Source organism: Eriocheir sinensis, chromosome 29, assembly GCF_024679095.1.
Source record: "Eriocheir sinensis breed Jianghai 21 chromosome 29, ASM2467909v1, whole genome shotgun sequence".
Classification (NCBI taxonomy): domain Eukaryota; kingdom Metazoa; phylum Arthropoda; class Malacostraca; order Decapoda; family Varunidae; genus Eriocheir; species Eriocheir sinensis.
The window spans coordinates 13,947,945-13,964,287 of record NC_066537.1 but is presented as its reverse complement, the minus strand read 5'-3'; the positions used below and the strand labels follow the sequence as shown (position 1 = coordinate 13,964,287).

Below are 16,343 nucleotides of genomic sequence, written 5' to 3'. Positions count from 1 at the left end.
GAATACGAGAGGAAAAGGGGGAGGAGAAAGGGGGCAAAGGGATAATGGAGGATAAAGGGGGAAGAGGGAAGAAAGAAAAGGGTTGGAACGATGAAAGTTGGAGGAAAGGAAAGAAGGAAAAAATATCAAAAGGATACAAAAACGAAAAAAAATGGGGGCAAATGGGCAATGGAGGATAAAGGAAGGAGTAAATGGGAAAGAGGGAAGAATAGAAATGGAAAGATGAAAGTTGGTACAAAGGAAAGAAGGGAAATATTGCAAAAGGATACAAAAGCAAAGGGGGGGACGAAAAAAAAGGGGGAACGGGTAATGGAGGATAAATGGAAAAGGGGGTTTGAGGGGGGCGGGGGGAGGGGCAGGTAACGTTCAGGTGGGAAGTGTAGCGAGACAGAGTAACTTTAATTAGATCAATATTATATTTATGGTCTTTGGCCCCGTCCATTTGCTCATACATTATTATTATTATTATTATTATTATTATTATTATTATTAGTGGTGGTGATGGCGTTGCTCTTGTTGTTGTTTTCACTTTTACCCTAACCTACGAATTATCTATTTAATCTATTGCAACGAACTTGATCACTATAGACAGATGAATGTAGTTGGGTAATATTTAGTTATTGATTATTGTTATTATTCATTGGTGTTGGTGATGGCGTTGCTCTTGCTGTAGTTGTTGTTGTTGTTTTCATTTATATCTTAACCTGCGAATCATCAACTGAATCTCTATTGCTAGGAATATGTTGCCTTTGGATGGATGTAAATAGTTGTGTGAGTTCCAATTTTTTATCATTAATGGTGATGGCGTTGCCCTTTTTTCATTATTATCTTTACCTACGAATGATCTGCTTAATTTCTATTCCTAGGAACTTGGTCACTATAGGTGGATATAAATAGTTGAGTGATGTTCAGTTCTCCGTATGTTATAACTTTTTTTTCTCATTTGTCCCTCTTCTGTGTTCTCTAAAGTGTATCAGAATCGTTAATGGTAACGGTAATCAAACGTTAATGGTGATTTGTTTTCTTTCTTCACCTTTTTGACGTGCTTTCCATTTTTATTCCTTCCTCCGTTGCAGCTTCATTATTCCCACTCTGCTCGGGGTCGCAGTTTCCGTTGAGTCTTCACCTCTCTCTGATCAAAGTCTTGTATACCATCTGTGAGGCCTATGCTCTCAAACATTTGGGGGCTCACACACACACACACACACACACACACACACACACACACACACACACACACACACTTTCGATATGGGTAGTTTTATGAGCCTAGTGATATTTCTTTACAGCAAAGAAAGCAGTTCAGGGGAAAAAAATGAAGACAAAAAAGCCCTCTAATCACTGCTCCTATAAAAATAAATACAAAGGAGTTGCCGAAAGAGAGGTCAGTTTCGGGAGGAGAGGTGTCTTGTACTTCTGCACTCTGAATGTGGAAAACACTCATGAGAACCTGGCTAATTCCCTTTATGGTCTTTGGAAATAAAATAATTTGCTATGGGGAACCGAAATACTCCTGGACCCTGGGGTCCAGCTACAGTATTTATCCGAACCTCTGCATACATTTAAACTTGTCTAACTGGACCTTTGCTCATAATAGTTGAGTAGCCCTGGCCTATTATGTTCACTCATCCACCACTCCGTTAGTTAACTAATTTTGTTCCACTCATCCACCACTCCGTTAGTAAACCAATTATGTTCTACTCACCCGTGACTGTTAGTAAACTAATTATGTTCCACTCATCCACCCTTCTGTTAGTTAGCCAATTATCTTCCACTCACCCACCACTCCGTTAGTAAGCCTATTAATGCCCTATTCCGTTCCACTCATCCACCACTCCGTTAGTAAATCAGTTTTGTTCCACTCGTCCACCATTTCGTTAGTAAACCAATTCTCTTCCACACCGTTAGTTAGCCAATTCTCTTCGTTCATCCATCGCTCTGTTAGTAAACTAATTAATTTCCTCTCACTATTTTGGTAAAGCGATTCTTCTTTGTATCTTAAATGAATGTGGATTAATTTTAACTTAGTCGATGTGTAGGGAAAATATCAGTCGTGTGGTTTTTTTCACAAGGTCTTTCAGAAGGTAATAAAATGTGAAAGAAATGGTAAAGTTAAACAGTCGATTCTAACAGTTCTAGAAGTAATTGTTTATGACTACATCGTATTTTCTCTCGTGGTTTTATTTTTTTATGTGAGACAAGTATAAGAGAAAAAGATCAAATTATTCTTCATTCTCCTCCTTTGATTTGATGCTATGAAAAATTCTGTACAGTAAAATTATAGAATAGAGAGACGAATGGAGAAAAATAACGGAGAAAAATAATGAAGAGAAAGAAGAAGGGAAAGGAGGGAGGAAAAAATCGGATATAAGGTACGAAAAAAAATATAAAAAGACAGAAAAAGAAGAAACGAAGTAAAGAAAGAAGAATTAGTGGAGAAGAGATAATAAAAGCAGAAAGTGGAGAATATTGGAAAGGAGGGAAAGATAAAAAAGAGGGACGAATAGAGCAAAAGTACGAAGAGAAAGAAGAAAGGAAAGGAGAGAGTAAAAATAGGGTGTAAGGTACGAAAAAAAAAAAAGAGACGAAATAAAGAAAAAAAAATAATAGAGACAGAAGGAAATAATAAAAGAAAAAAAGTGGATAACACTGGAAAGGAGAGAAAGAAAAAGAGGGAAGAGAAGAAAGGAGAGGAAAATGCAGGAATAAATTAAGAGAGATTGGAATGATGGATAGAAGGAGGGGGGAGAGAGAGAGAGAGAGAAGGCTGAAAATAATAAAAAAAGGAGGAAAAAGAAGCAAATAAGGAAGGTGAATGGAATGAGAGCAAGATAAAGACGCCCAAATCGAAAAAATAGGAAAGAACAAAGGAAGGAAGGAAGGAAGAGGAAAATAATTAGGGGAAGGAAAAGGGAAGAATGAAGCACAGAACAAAAAAAAATGAAAAAATACTATAAAGGAGGGAAAGAAAGGAAGAAGAAAGCATAATTTAAAAAAAAAGAGGCAAAGGAAGAACGGAAAAAAAAATAATGCAGAAGATGGAAGGAAATAGAGAAGAAATAGAGGAAGTGAGATATTGCTTTGAAAAAAAAAAAGGAAAGGAAATAAGGAAGGCGAGAGAGAGAGAGAGAGAGGACAAACAGCTGAGAAGTGAGAAATAAGGAGAGGAAATAAGAGAGAAAAGGGAGAAAGGGCGGAAAAGGAAGCACGGGGCATTATCCAACAGTACAAAGAGAGAAACAGTAGAGGTGAAACATTCCTTAATTAGACACAGGTACCGCCATTCCCACGCCACCTCACACACACACACACACACACACACACACACACACACACACACACACACACACACACACACACACACACTACTTACTGCTATATTTTCTCTTTCCAGTGACGTAAACACTCTCAAAAGGGAAGTATCGCCTCGAGAATTACATTAGATCTTTCTTAGTCGCCTCCTTCTATTTAACGTTGTGGCAATATTCTCATGATTTTTTTTTTCTTGGTATAATTTCTTTAGTCTATGATGTTTCCTTCACCTTAAATAATAATAATAATAATAATAACAATAGTAATAATGGAAATGGGGTTCAAGCCAAATGCAAGATAACAAAGGCAGGAAAGCGAGAGAAAAGAAAAAAATGATAATGGAGAAATAACGTAGAAGGAACTGTTGTTGTCTACATAGATGTTAGAAATCACTAGTTGCTTTTCGTTTTTAGATTTCTAATGTGAAATGATCTTTGAGAATAGACACAAATATGGAGAAAAAAGACCACAGATGAAAAAATAAGAAAATGAAAGCAATATAAAAAAACCTCAAATATTCCGTCCTTTCGTGGCCGCAAAAAAACGTCAACTTCCGGAAAGAAAGAAAAATGGAAAATATAGAGAAAGGAAAGAAACAAAAGTGGAGGAAACGCCAAACGCAACTTTAAATTTTGGAAGTGACCAGGTACTAGTGTAAATCTCGAGCATGCATTGCCTAATTTTGAAATAACAACCGATGAAATCCTTAAAGCTCTCCAATCACTTAAAACAAATAAAAGTCCCGGACCCGATAAAGTATATCCTATACTGCTTAAAGAAACAAAGAGCGAAATACTCTCCTCCCTCACAGCCGTATTCAATATGTCCTTGCGACAAGGCATCGTCCCTTCGGATTGGAAAAGGCTAACGTGACACCGATTTTTAAGAAAGGAGACAAAAAAATACCAGGTAATTACAGATCCATTAGTCTAACTTCAGTTGTAGGTAAGCTACTTGAGAGCGTAATTAGAGACAAAATTGTGAGTTACCTTGAAAGCCACTCATTAATTAGAGATTCACAACATGGCTTCCGTAACAAAAGATCCTGCCTATTAAACCTATTGACCTTTTATAACGACCTCTTGTCAGTTTATGACGTAACCAAATCACTGGACGTAGTCTATCTTGATTTCCAGAAAGCGTTTGATAAAGTCCCACATCATAAATTACTTTATTAATTAAAGCAAATAGGTATTGACGGTCAAGTAAACCAATGGATCGCGAATTGGTTGAGCAACAGACAACAAAGAGTGGTGATTGACGGATTTAACTCAGAGTGGGCGCCGGTCACTAGTGGCGTCCCTCAGGGCTCGGTTCTTGGCCCAGTGCTCTTCATTATTTACATCAACGATGTGGATGTTGGACTTAATAATCGCATTAGTAAATTTGCAGACGACACAAAGATTGGTAACTCGGTTCTCACTGACGAAGACAGGCAAAGCCTCCAAGAGGATTTGCACAAAATTTCAGCTTGGTCGGATAGATGGCAGATGCCCTTTAACGTAGACAAGTGCCAGGTCCTTCAAGTTGGAACAAGAAATAAGATGTTCGATTACGAAATGGGCGGCGTTAAATTCACAAGCGTTCAATACGTAAAGGACCTGGGGGTCAAAATCGCGTCAAACCTCAAATTTTCACATCAATGCATCGATGCAGCAAATAAAGCGAACAGAATGTTGGGCTTCATTAAAAGAAACTTTTTATTCAAGAATAAAGATGTAATACTTCCGCTCTACAATAGTTTAGTCAGACCCCACTTGGAATATGCTGTTCAGTTTTGGTCTCCCCACCATGCAAAGGACATTGCTAAATTAGAAGGTGTTCAGCGTCGGGCAACAAAAATGATCCCTTCCTTGCGCAACAAACCTTATGAAGAAAGGCTTTCTACCCTTAACATGTTCTCTCTTGAGAAACGTCGCCTCCGAGGAAAACTGATCGAATGTTTTAAAATACTTAATGGTTTCACGAATGTAGACAGATCAACATTGTTTATGATCGATGACACTTTGCGAACGAGGAACAATGGCATAAAACTCAAATGTAGACAAGTAAATTTAGACTGCACCAAATTTTTCTTCACCAACGTTGTAGTGCGAGAATGGAATAAGCTTCCACCTTCAGTGGTCCAGTGTAACACGATTGACTCCTTCAAAAACAAGCTCGACCGTCACTTCCTTCAACTTAATATTAACTAGAGTAGAAATGCAACGTTTTGGAGCCTTCTGTAGAATCACATAGGTTTAAGGACAGACCACCTAGTCTGGACCATGGGGTCTGTGTGGTCTGATTTTCTATGTAAATCTATGTAAAATCTCTCTCTCTCTCTCTCTCTCTCTCTCTCTCTCTCTCTCTCTCTCACCGCCATTTTTCTCTATGCTTGCTCAGCGTTAGGCCTACTGCGACTCTCCCTCCTCCTCCTCCACCTCCTCCTAATCCTCCTCGGCCTAAATTAAACTCGCTTCTAATTGGTCGGTTAGGAGGGTCAGACGGCCAATTGTAGGCCTTCCCTTGTTATCTCTTAGTGTGATTGGTTCTCTCTCTCTCTCTCTCTCTCTCTCTCTCTCTCTCTCTCTCTCTCTCTCTCATTATTATTATTTCTATTATTATTTCTTTTATTTTGATTATTGGTAGTAGCAATATTAGTACTATATATTTTTAGAGAGAGATGGACTGGTATCTGGCCCTATCTCTATCTCTTTCTCTCACGATTGAAGTAATATACCTGTGAGATACCCGTAGAGAGAGAGAGAGAGAGAGAGAGAGAGAGAGAGAGAGAGAGAGAGAGTTCTTCATATTTCGAGGTGTGTAGATAAATAAAAATTATATATTTTGCATTACATTAGATAGGTCACACTCAGGTACAAAAATGATACAGGTAAATAAAAATAAATACGTCTTTTAATCAACAATATGAATAGACACCCAGAGACGAAGACAGACGGAGAAACACACACACACACACACACACACACACACACACACACACACATTCACTCACAGCTGGAGACAAATATATACACAAACATGAACAGAGACGAACAAACTCAAGCAGGATAAAAAGCAGACAGCTAGACAGGTAGACAGACAGACAGGCAGGCAGATAAAGAAAGGAACAGTCATTCAAACAGGTAAGGTGATAAGGAGATAAGGTGTGTGTGTGTGTGTGTGTGTGTGTGTGTGTGTGTGTGTGTGTGTGTGTGTGTGTGTAAGAGAGAGAGAGAGAGAGAGAGAGAGAGAGAGAGAGAGAGAGAGAGAGAGAGAGAGAGAGAGAGAGACACACACACACACACACACACACACACGAGGGGAAGCGAGGGTGTGGCCGTCGTTGTCTTGGCAACAGCGTCTGAGGGAAAGAGCTCCCCTCCTCCTCCTCCTCCTCCTCCTCCGCCTCCTCTTCCGTTCCGTTCTTCCATCCTCAAGTTTCTCCTCGTCATCGTTCTCATGTTTTTCCCATCCTCCACATCGTTATCTTCTCTTCCTCTTCTTCCTCTTTCCTCCTCCTTTTCCTCCTCCACCTCCTCCTTATTCTTTGTTCGTTTCCTCCTTCCATCCTCCTTCAGAGCGCTTTCTTTTTTCTATCTTTTCCCTCCTCCTCCTCCTCCTCCTCCTCCTCCTCTACTTCCTCCTCTTCCTCGCTGAGAGGAGAAGGAAAGATGTGAAGGAAGAAGAGAAAAAAGAAATAACAAAAAGGGAGGAAAAGTCAGAGGAAAAAGAAGAAGAAAATAAAAGGAGTTGGAGAAGGTTGTATATAGGTTAGTGAGAATCCGAAGGAAGATTTAGGAGGAGGAGGAGGAGGAGGAGGAGGAGGGGAAACAAATGGAGGAAGGAAGGAGAAATATTGGCGGGAGAATAAAGTATATAAATGTGTGCAGGGAAAAAAAGATAGAGAGGTAAGATAGAAAGGTTAAAGAAAGAGAAATGAAAGAATATTTTGAGAAGGAGAACAAATAAAACGTGAATTATAAAAAAAAGGATGAAAGTAAAAAAATGTGGGAAAAAATAGGATAATAAGCGCAAAAATCAGTTCAGTAAAATACAGAATTGGTAGAAAAAGGGAAGAAAAAGATATGAAAGACAGAAAGAAAATAAATGAAGTAAGAAAATATATATAACTAACAGAAACAAAGAGGGAAAGAATGAAAAAAAGGAAAGGAAAACGAAGTAAAAAGGAAAATGTATACTTAAAATAATGAGACGGATTGAAAAAGACAGACAGACAGACGAAGGAAAAAGAAAAGTATATACTTAAAATAATGAGACGGAATGAAAAAAAAAAAAATCAGTCATTATCTAAATATGCAAAAATAAAAATAAAAATAATAATAATAATAAAGTAGAACGTTAAAGAAAAAAAATAATAATGACCACACGCATGAGTACAGTAAAAATTCGAGTCAACTTCATCCTTTTCTTTATCACAATGCAACAAATGAATCTTCCTCCTCGATATAAAGAAAGGAAGAAAGAAAACAAATGACGGGGTATTAAAAAGGTTTACCGGAAGGTTCTTTGTGGGGGAAAAATCAAAAAGCTCCGTTGCATTGTTTTTAATTTCCTATTGAGAGAAAGAGAGAGAGAGAGAGAGAGAGAGAGAGAGAGAGAGAGAGAGAGAGAGAGAGAGTTCTTGAATATCTGGTGTAATTTTTAGTCAGTATTTTTTTCGTTGCAAGAGAGAGAGAGAGAGAGAGAGAGAGAGAGTAAATTCTTAAATATATCTTGTTTTATTAGTTTTCACCAATAATTCGGCAAGAGAGAGAGAGAGAGAGAGAGAGAGAGAGAGAGAGAGAGAGAGAGAGAATATATCTTGTTTTATTAGTTTTCACCAATAATTCGGCAAGAGAGAGAGAGAGAGAGAGAGAGAGAGATTGTGTTGCGTATTACTCGGGAAACAAATAATTAAGCCAAATCTCTTTCGAAATGTAATGCGATTGACATTTCGAAAACTAACTTTCTTCGTGTCGTCTCCTCCATTATTCAGCGTCTGACTCATTTTTTTGCGCCTGTTGATGAGATTAGACAAAAATTAGTTATATTTTCCCACGCCGATCAAAGGAGAGGCACGGATTGAAAGAAAAAAAAATAAAGAATAGAAAGTTTGCATTTTAAGCGAATTTTCCGTTCCTCAAAATCACAAAAGTATTAAAGAAAAAGTATGAAGATTAGAAAAAAAAGAGCATATATTTTGTTTATATTCTCATTAGGTATTATTATTATTATAATTTTATTATTACTTATTTATTTTCTACGGTTTCAGTATTTCATCTTTCTTTTCTACCTTTATTTAGTATTTATTGAGGTCACAAGCTGGCTCGCACGTGGCTTAATTAGAAAAGCGAATAATTGCATTCAAGCATAACAGAGCTTTAGATAATAATTTATGTTTTATGGAGCAGAATTTGATATTTCTCTCAAACTTTTCTCTTTCTCTTCAAATACTTTCAAGAATATAAAAATACAATCATAATAAAACGTCTGTTTAGCTCTACTTCTAAAGCTAGTCAGTATATTTACCTATGATTATATATCTTTTTTACAATTTATCCTTTGCTTTGGTATTTTTGCAACAGTTAAAAGCTGCACATCAGAAAACCAAACCATTGCTTGTACGTATATAACATAACCACATACCGTTCACATTGATATTCCAAAGAATATGACTTTAATTTTGCTTTCTAATTTTGATTCTTATTTCTTCTCATGGCTTCCTAGTTCCATTTTTTCAAGTATAAAAGATTTCATCGCTCTTTTCGGTATCATTCTCGTTTTCTCACTCCATTAGCTCTCCTTGTATTTATTTTGCTCTAAGTCTTTCTTCCTTTTTATATATTTTTTTATCCTCTACTCTATATCCTTTTCCCTATAACGAAATAGCATTACATCTATCTTCTGTATATCTCATTCTCTTCTTTTTTCCTCCCTTTCCTTATGACTCACTACTTCTCTTTTGCTGTTCACGGGGTGTTAGACAAAGCTGGTTAGTTATATATTGTTGTGTGGTGTTTGAGAGGCACATTGGAGGCTGAAGACAAGATGAAAGGAAGGGTGCCACCTAGACGCGGCCCCCAGCAGGCAGAGCAGGAGGTGCCAAGGCGGAGTGAACTGATTGAAGATATACCTTTTCCTCGCTGTTTTTCCTTGTGTTGTGTGGCCCGCGATGCACAGTCACTTTCGATCTATTTAAGAGGCGAGTATCAAAGCATTCTCTCCAACCTATTTTGACCTCATTTTTTCTCAGCTTTTCCCGTTTTCATATTGTTTTATTATTATTATTATTATTATTATTATTATTATTATTATTATTGGCAGTCTTAGGTTTTAAAGTAATATATGTATCACTTTAAAGGCTTTCACCTCCGTTGGCAGTATCTGTGAACCTATATTTCTCATTCCGTAAATTGCCTTGTACTACACCTAGCTACCATTATCATTATTATTATTATTGTTCTTGTTATTATTATTTTTTCTTATTGTTCTTGCATTCATCTGCTGTATATACGCATGTCACTCTTTTCACCATATTCATTACCCCTATATATATACTCCTCTTGTTTGTATTGTTTTCCTACTTATAATTATTGTGGCAAAATTCCTCTATTTCATTATTTTGTCATCATCCTTGTTTGCAATTTCATTATGCTCTCATTATCACCATTTGCTATTTTCTTAGTATTTTTCGTCTCCAACGCCATTATTTTATTTTTATCATTGTCTGCTGTGTCATTAGTTTATCATTATTTTCGTCTGCTGTTTCATTATTTCATTATCATCGTCACCTTGCCATATGCTTCTTGGGGGATATTTCCATCACTCTCCCCCATACGTATTGATCGTTCACTTTACATTATATTCTCCTTTATCTAGGCATGCATATTTTTCTCCACAAAGACTGGTTAGTCACCCTTATCATTTTCTGTCTTGTAATCACTGTGAAATAATAATAATAATGGTGGTGACTGATGATGGTGATGATGGTGGTGGCAGCACTCACCATCCCGTTTGAAGTCGGTGAAGCCTGCGCGCCCCTCCAGCTAAGCATTAAGCAAACTCATATAATAAATAACTCGTCGCTTTGTTAGGTTTTCTTTTATGTATTTTTTCCTGCTATGCTTCCTCTACTTTCATCTAGTTGTCGAAAGGTCGTCTTTGTCTTTTTTTCTCTCATATTCTCGTTTATTTTTTTCAGATTCGCAAGACGTTTTATTATTTTTGTAGCATCTTTATATAGTGGTAGTAGTGTTGTTGTTGTTGTTGTCGCTGTTGTTGTAGTAGTTGTAGTAGAAGCAGTTGTGGTAGTTGTTATAGTACTGACACGCACATTAGTTTCTTATACCACACATTCAGACCATAAATCACAAAATACAACAACAATGACTCCACCACCACCAACACCACTACCAAGAACAACGGCAACAACAAAATAAACAAGAAAAAATAATAAGAAAGAACGAAAGTAATCCACACGTTATTTCGAACCATCCACCACTACCACCATCAATAGGGGAAAGGGGGGAGGGGGAGGTAATACAGGTGTGGAGTACAAGTGTTTGTGGTGGCTCCATGTTAACCACACACACCTGTTGAAGGACGGGGCCATGCAGGTGTGCCAATTAGAGAGAGAGAGAGAGAGAGAGAGAGAGAGAGAGAGAGAGAGAGAGAGAGAGAGAGAGATAATGCAAAAAGAAAGCTTAGTGTAAGTATAATGCGACTGTTAAGGAGAAAATAATAATCTTGCTGGTGGTAATGATGATGATGATGATGATGATGATGATGGTGGTGGTGATGGTAATGATGGTTACATATACGAATACATAAAATGAATAAATAAAAATAATATATACTTCTCAAATTTTATCTTAGTTTCTCATCTCCCTTCTCTTCCTTACTCTCCTCTCCCCTCCTTTCCTCTTTCTTCTTCTATCTGTTCTACTTTCCTTTCTTCTCATCTTCTCTTTATTGATTTTCTTCTCCCTTTTCTTCGCTCAGCATCTCCTTTCCTCTCATCTCCCACCCTCTCATTCCCTTACTTTGTTCTTTTATTTTCTTCTATCATTTATTTGTTCACCCATTGTCTTCTTTTCTTCCCTTCATTACAGCATCTCTTCATCTCTTCATCTCCACTATTCGCCTCTGCTCTCCTGTTTTCATACATTTTTCCTCTCCTTTTTTTTTCTCTTCTCTCCCTAATTATTCTTTTCTCTCTTAATCGTTCTTTTTTTTACCTCCAGTTCATATTGCAACATCTCTCTCTCTCTCTCTCTCTCTCTCTCTCTCTCTCTCTCTCTCTCTCTCTCTCTCTCTCTTCCTTTCATCTCTTCTCTCCTTTTCTTTGTTTATCTCTCTTGTTTTATTCATATTTCCTTCTTGTTCATATCGCAGCATCCTCCTTTTTTTTCTCTCTCCTCTCCTTGTATCATCTCTTCTCCATTCCTTTATCATTTTCTCCTTGCTTATTCTCCTCTCCGTTTCATATCGCAGCATCCTCCTTTTTTTTCTCTCTCCTCTCCTTGTATCATCTCTTCTCCATTCCTTTATCATTTTCTCCTTGCTTATTCTCCTCTCCGTTTCATATCGCAGCATCTTCTTGCCCCTCTCTCTCTCTCTTCTGTTTTCTTTATTTTTTCCCCTTTGCTTATTCTTCTCTCCTTAGTTTATTATCCTTTCCTTTCAAATAACAGCATCTTCTCTTCTGGTTTTTCTTTTCTCTCGTCTCTCCCTTATTTTATTCTTCTCTCCTTATTCTCCTTCACCTATAATCCATACCGTAGCATCTTCCCTCCTCTCTCCCTCTTTCTCTCCTCTCCTCTGCCCTTCTCCCTTCTCCCTCTCCTCTCCCCAACGTATATACTGTTTAATACACTCATTATCCACGTACCCAGTCTGCCCATACCTTCTCTCTCTCTCTCTCTCTCTCTCTCTCTCTCTCTCTCTCTCTCTCTCTCTCTCTCTCTCTCTCTCTCTCTCTCGCTGTCTGACACACTCCACCCCCAAACCACCCCTCCACCCACATCTCCTCCTCCTCCTCCTCCTCCTCCTCCTTCTCCTCTTATTCTGACTCACCTGGGTGTTCAAGGTCATGCAAGTGTCTAGACTCAGGTAATCATCTCCTCCCCCCACCTGCCCACACCTGCCGTCTGGACCCTGTGGCCGGCTAGGTAGTAGTTGTAGAGGTAGTAGTAGAAGTAGTAGTGGTAGTGGTAGTAGTAATGGTAGTAGTGGTGGTGGTTGGGATGGAGATGATGATGCTGGCAGTGGTAGCTGTAAAAAGCTGTAATGTTAGGAAGAATGAAGTAGCAGTAGTAGAAATGGTAGCAGTTATAATTGTGATGTTACTGCTAGAACACAAACAAGAAGATAAAGAACAGTAGATACAGTTGTAGTTATAATGGTAGTAGCAGTAGTAGTAATATTATTATTATTATTATTATTATTATTATTATTATTAGTAGTAGTAGTAGTAGTAGTAGTAGTAGTAGTAGTAGTATATGCGGTAGTAATAGTAGTAGTAGCAGTAGTAGTAGTAGTAGTAGGAGGAGGAGGAGGAACAGTAGCATTAGCAACAGATGAACAACAGCAAAAACAGGAACAAAAAAAGGTAGGAGAACAAAGGTGGAAGTAGTAGAAGTAGTAGTAGTAGTAGTAGTAGTAGTAGTAGGAGGAGGAGGAGGAGGAGGAGGAGGAGGAGCAGAAGATGAACAAAAGCAAAAACAAAATGATAAGAAAGAAATATAGAGCTAGTAGTATCTATAGCAATGTGTGTGTGTGTGTGTGTGTGTGTGTGTGTGCTGTCTTTTTTGTCCCGTGCCCGGCCAGTAAAGGTTTTATTTATGTGTACCCTATCTGTCTATTTATCTGTTTACCTTCACACTTACCTCTTTATCTATCTACCCATCTACCTGTCTATCTATTTACCTGTCCGATCCACCGGCCGGCCGCCCGTACGTCAGGTGTGTTGTGGGCTGGACGACGTATTAATTTGTACCCTGGTGAGAGATGTTCATGGAAATTATTGCTGGGCTGCGACTACTACTACTACTACTACTACTACTGCTACTACTACTACTACTACTAATACTAATACTACCGCTACTATTGCTGTTACTGCTGATGATGCTAATGCCACCAAATTTATTCTCTATCTACTTTTTTATCTTTTCACTTTTATGCTATTACTACTACTACTACTACTACTACTACTACTACCACTACTACTACTTCTACAACTTTACTACTATTTTTACGGCAAATGGATCAGTTTATGGGCAAAATATAGACAATAAAATAATGGCAAAGCACTGATCCCACAAAAAAGAAAACCGGAGTAGTATTAAAATAAGGATGGAAAGGTGTCTTGATTCTCTCTTCTTGAATGTATTTAAGTCGTAAATCTGGGAAAATACAGACGAAGGAAGGCTGTTCAGAATTTACAAGTGAAAGGGATGAAATATGGAAGATGCTGCTTCATTTTTGCATCAGGATTTTGGACAGCATAAGGGTGAGCTAGAGTAGAAAGTCGTGTTCATATTCCATACAAAGGAGGACAAGGCCTTTATATATGGGTGGGTATATTGGTCGGAGAGGGAAAGTAATTGCTGGAGACGCTACAAAACGCCTAACCTCGAGGAAGCTGATTTGTCAAAGAGATGAAAGGTGAGGAGTGCAGACGAGATTTTGAGTTAAGGATAGGCCAAGAATGTTTAGTGTAGAAGACTGGGAGAGTTGTGTGATATCGTAGAACAGAGGATAGGTGTTTGTAAGGTTGTGTCGAGTTGTCAGGTGTAGAAGAGTTTTAAATAATAGCTTCTTGCTCCTGTTCCCTTTCCACTATACTGCTTATATTACACTACTGCTATATTACTTCATCTTCAACGACTACAGCTACTATTACATTTATATCGACTACTACTACTATTTCTACTACTTCTACTACGACTACTACTGCTCCTCCTCCTCCTCCTCCTCCTCCTCCCACTACTACTACCACTACCACTACCACTACTACTACTACTACCACTACTACTACATATATTATTTTTTTCTCTGACTCACTTTATCACCACCATCACTATCATTACTACCCTTTCCTTTCACCTCAACCGCAACGTCATAAATATATTTCATCTGTCAGCACACACACACACACACACACACACACACACACACACACACTTGGAGTCAGGCGAGGTAGATGACGAGAGAGAGAGAGAGAGAGAGAGAGAGAGAGAGAGAGAGAGAGAGAGAGAGAGAGAAGCTGGAGCAAGCAAGCAACAGGAAGAGAGAGAGAGAGAGAGAGAGAGAGAGAGAGAGAGAGAGAGAGAGAGAGAGAAGGCGAAAGAGAGCAAGCAAGCAAGCAAGAAAGCGAGCTGGTAGTGGCGAGAGAGGAGAGAGAGGAAGAGGAGGAGGAGGAAGCTGCCGTGGGAAAGAAAGAAAGAGAGGCGAGCCGCGAGTGAGAGCAAGAGAGAGTGAGAGAGAAGAAAATGGGGCATGCGCAGTGTATAGGCCGCCAGCATGAGAGAGAACGGTTCCATGTGTAGGCCGAGGGAGCACCATAGACTAATGTAAACCTTCACCCATACACCCATAGACGGGCCAGTCCCTCTCTGCCACCCCACCGCGCGACACTTCCCCCTCTTCTTCTCCCTCTCCCGCCCTCCCCTGCCCTCTCACCCATCCGGAAAGGGGAGTTTAGGGCCCCTAGGACATGTTTCTATCCAAGGGTGTCCTCTGTAGCCACGTTTTCCCTTGGGTTTTGAGGGGAAATCAGGTCGTATGTTGGCGTTGGTGTGAGGGAAAGAATGGTTTGATGTGAGAGTGTTGGGGGTGGTTTTTTGTTGTTGTGGTGGTGGTAGTAGTAGTAGTAGTAGTAGTAGTAGTAGTAATGTAAGTGTATGATGAAACTATAAATAGATAATCTTGTATATTCGATGTATTATACAAAAAAAATAATATATACTACCTTTAATTCCTCCTCTTTTTCCTCTTTTGCTTTTTCCTCCCTTTATTTGCCCTTTCTTTCACTTTCAATTCTTTTTCCTTCTCCTTTTTATCCGTTTCTTATTCCTTCTCTTTTTTTTCCTTCTTTTTCCTTTTCGATTTCCTTCTCATGCTCTGTGCCATTCACAATTCACAATAACAACAGGAATAGCACTAACAAACCTCTCCCTCTCTTTCCAGAACCCGGCGCCAGCATCACCGCCCCTTCCTAACATCAAACAGGTAAGGGAGATCCACACGCGGCGTACAGGTGTGTGTGTGTGTGTGTGCAGGTGTGAAGCAGGTTTACAAGGTGTTGAGTGCTTGATTACAGGTATACTGGCTCAGGTAGAGAGTATGGGTTAATTAATGCCTGAAGGAGGAGGAAGAGAAAAAAAAAGAAGGAAAGAAAAATATAGACGGCAAAAAGGTAAAACAAAAGGTGAAAATTATTAGAAAAAAGTTTTAAAAGGCACGAAAGCAAGAATATAAATGGAAAGGCGAAAAAAAAGTCAAAGAAAAAACAAAAAAACAACAACAAGCAGTGCAGGTTAAACAAAAAGGAACAATAATAAGAGATGAAAGAATAAAACACCAAGAATAACCATGCAGTAAACGGGGTTGTAGAAAAAAAGGAAAAGAAGAGTGATTGTGATGGTCAGGAAACAAAATAATATAATGTTAAGCTAAAATACTACAGTCAGGGCGTCAACCATACTTCAAACAGGTGTACAGAGGATAGATTACAGGTAGTACGGTTAATTGTACCTTCATATCCTACAGTTACAAGATAGGAAAAGGTGAGGTGGGTGTTGTGATCAGAGGTGAGGTAAACACAGACATAGCCCTACGTCATCCAGGTGTACAGGGGTTAATTTACAGGTGTTATGTGGTTGGGTCACCTGGGGGGCCGGGGGGGGGGGGGTCATCATCTTAGGGATTCTGTGGTCGTGATCCTCAGACGCTTCTGCTTCTCACATCAACTATTTCCAAAAGGCCGAAAAGAAAATCAGTCTGGTTGTAATGAGTGTTTTATTAGGTTCATGGTACAGAAGAAG

The 16,343-nt window shown here is 38.7% G+C and overlaps 1 long non-coding RNA gene across 2 annotated transcripts in view; it reads left to right on the top strand.

The window, feature by feature from the left end:
- Nucleotides 1-16,343, top strand: part of LOC127005099 (uncharacterized) — a 114,911-nt gene that overhangs the window by 67,924 nt on the left and 30,644 nt on the right. For both annotated transcript variants that reach the window (XR_007758284.1, XR_007758285.1), the window contains exon 2: nt 15,487-15,528. This is a non-coding gene — a long non-coding RNA (uncharacterized LOC127005099). The remainder of the gene's footprint in view (nt 1-15,486; nt 15,529-16,343) is intronic.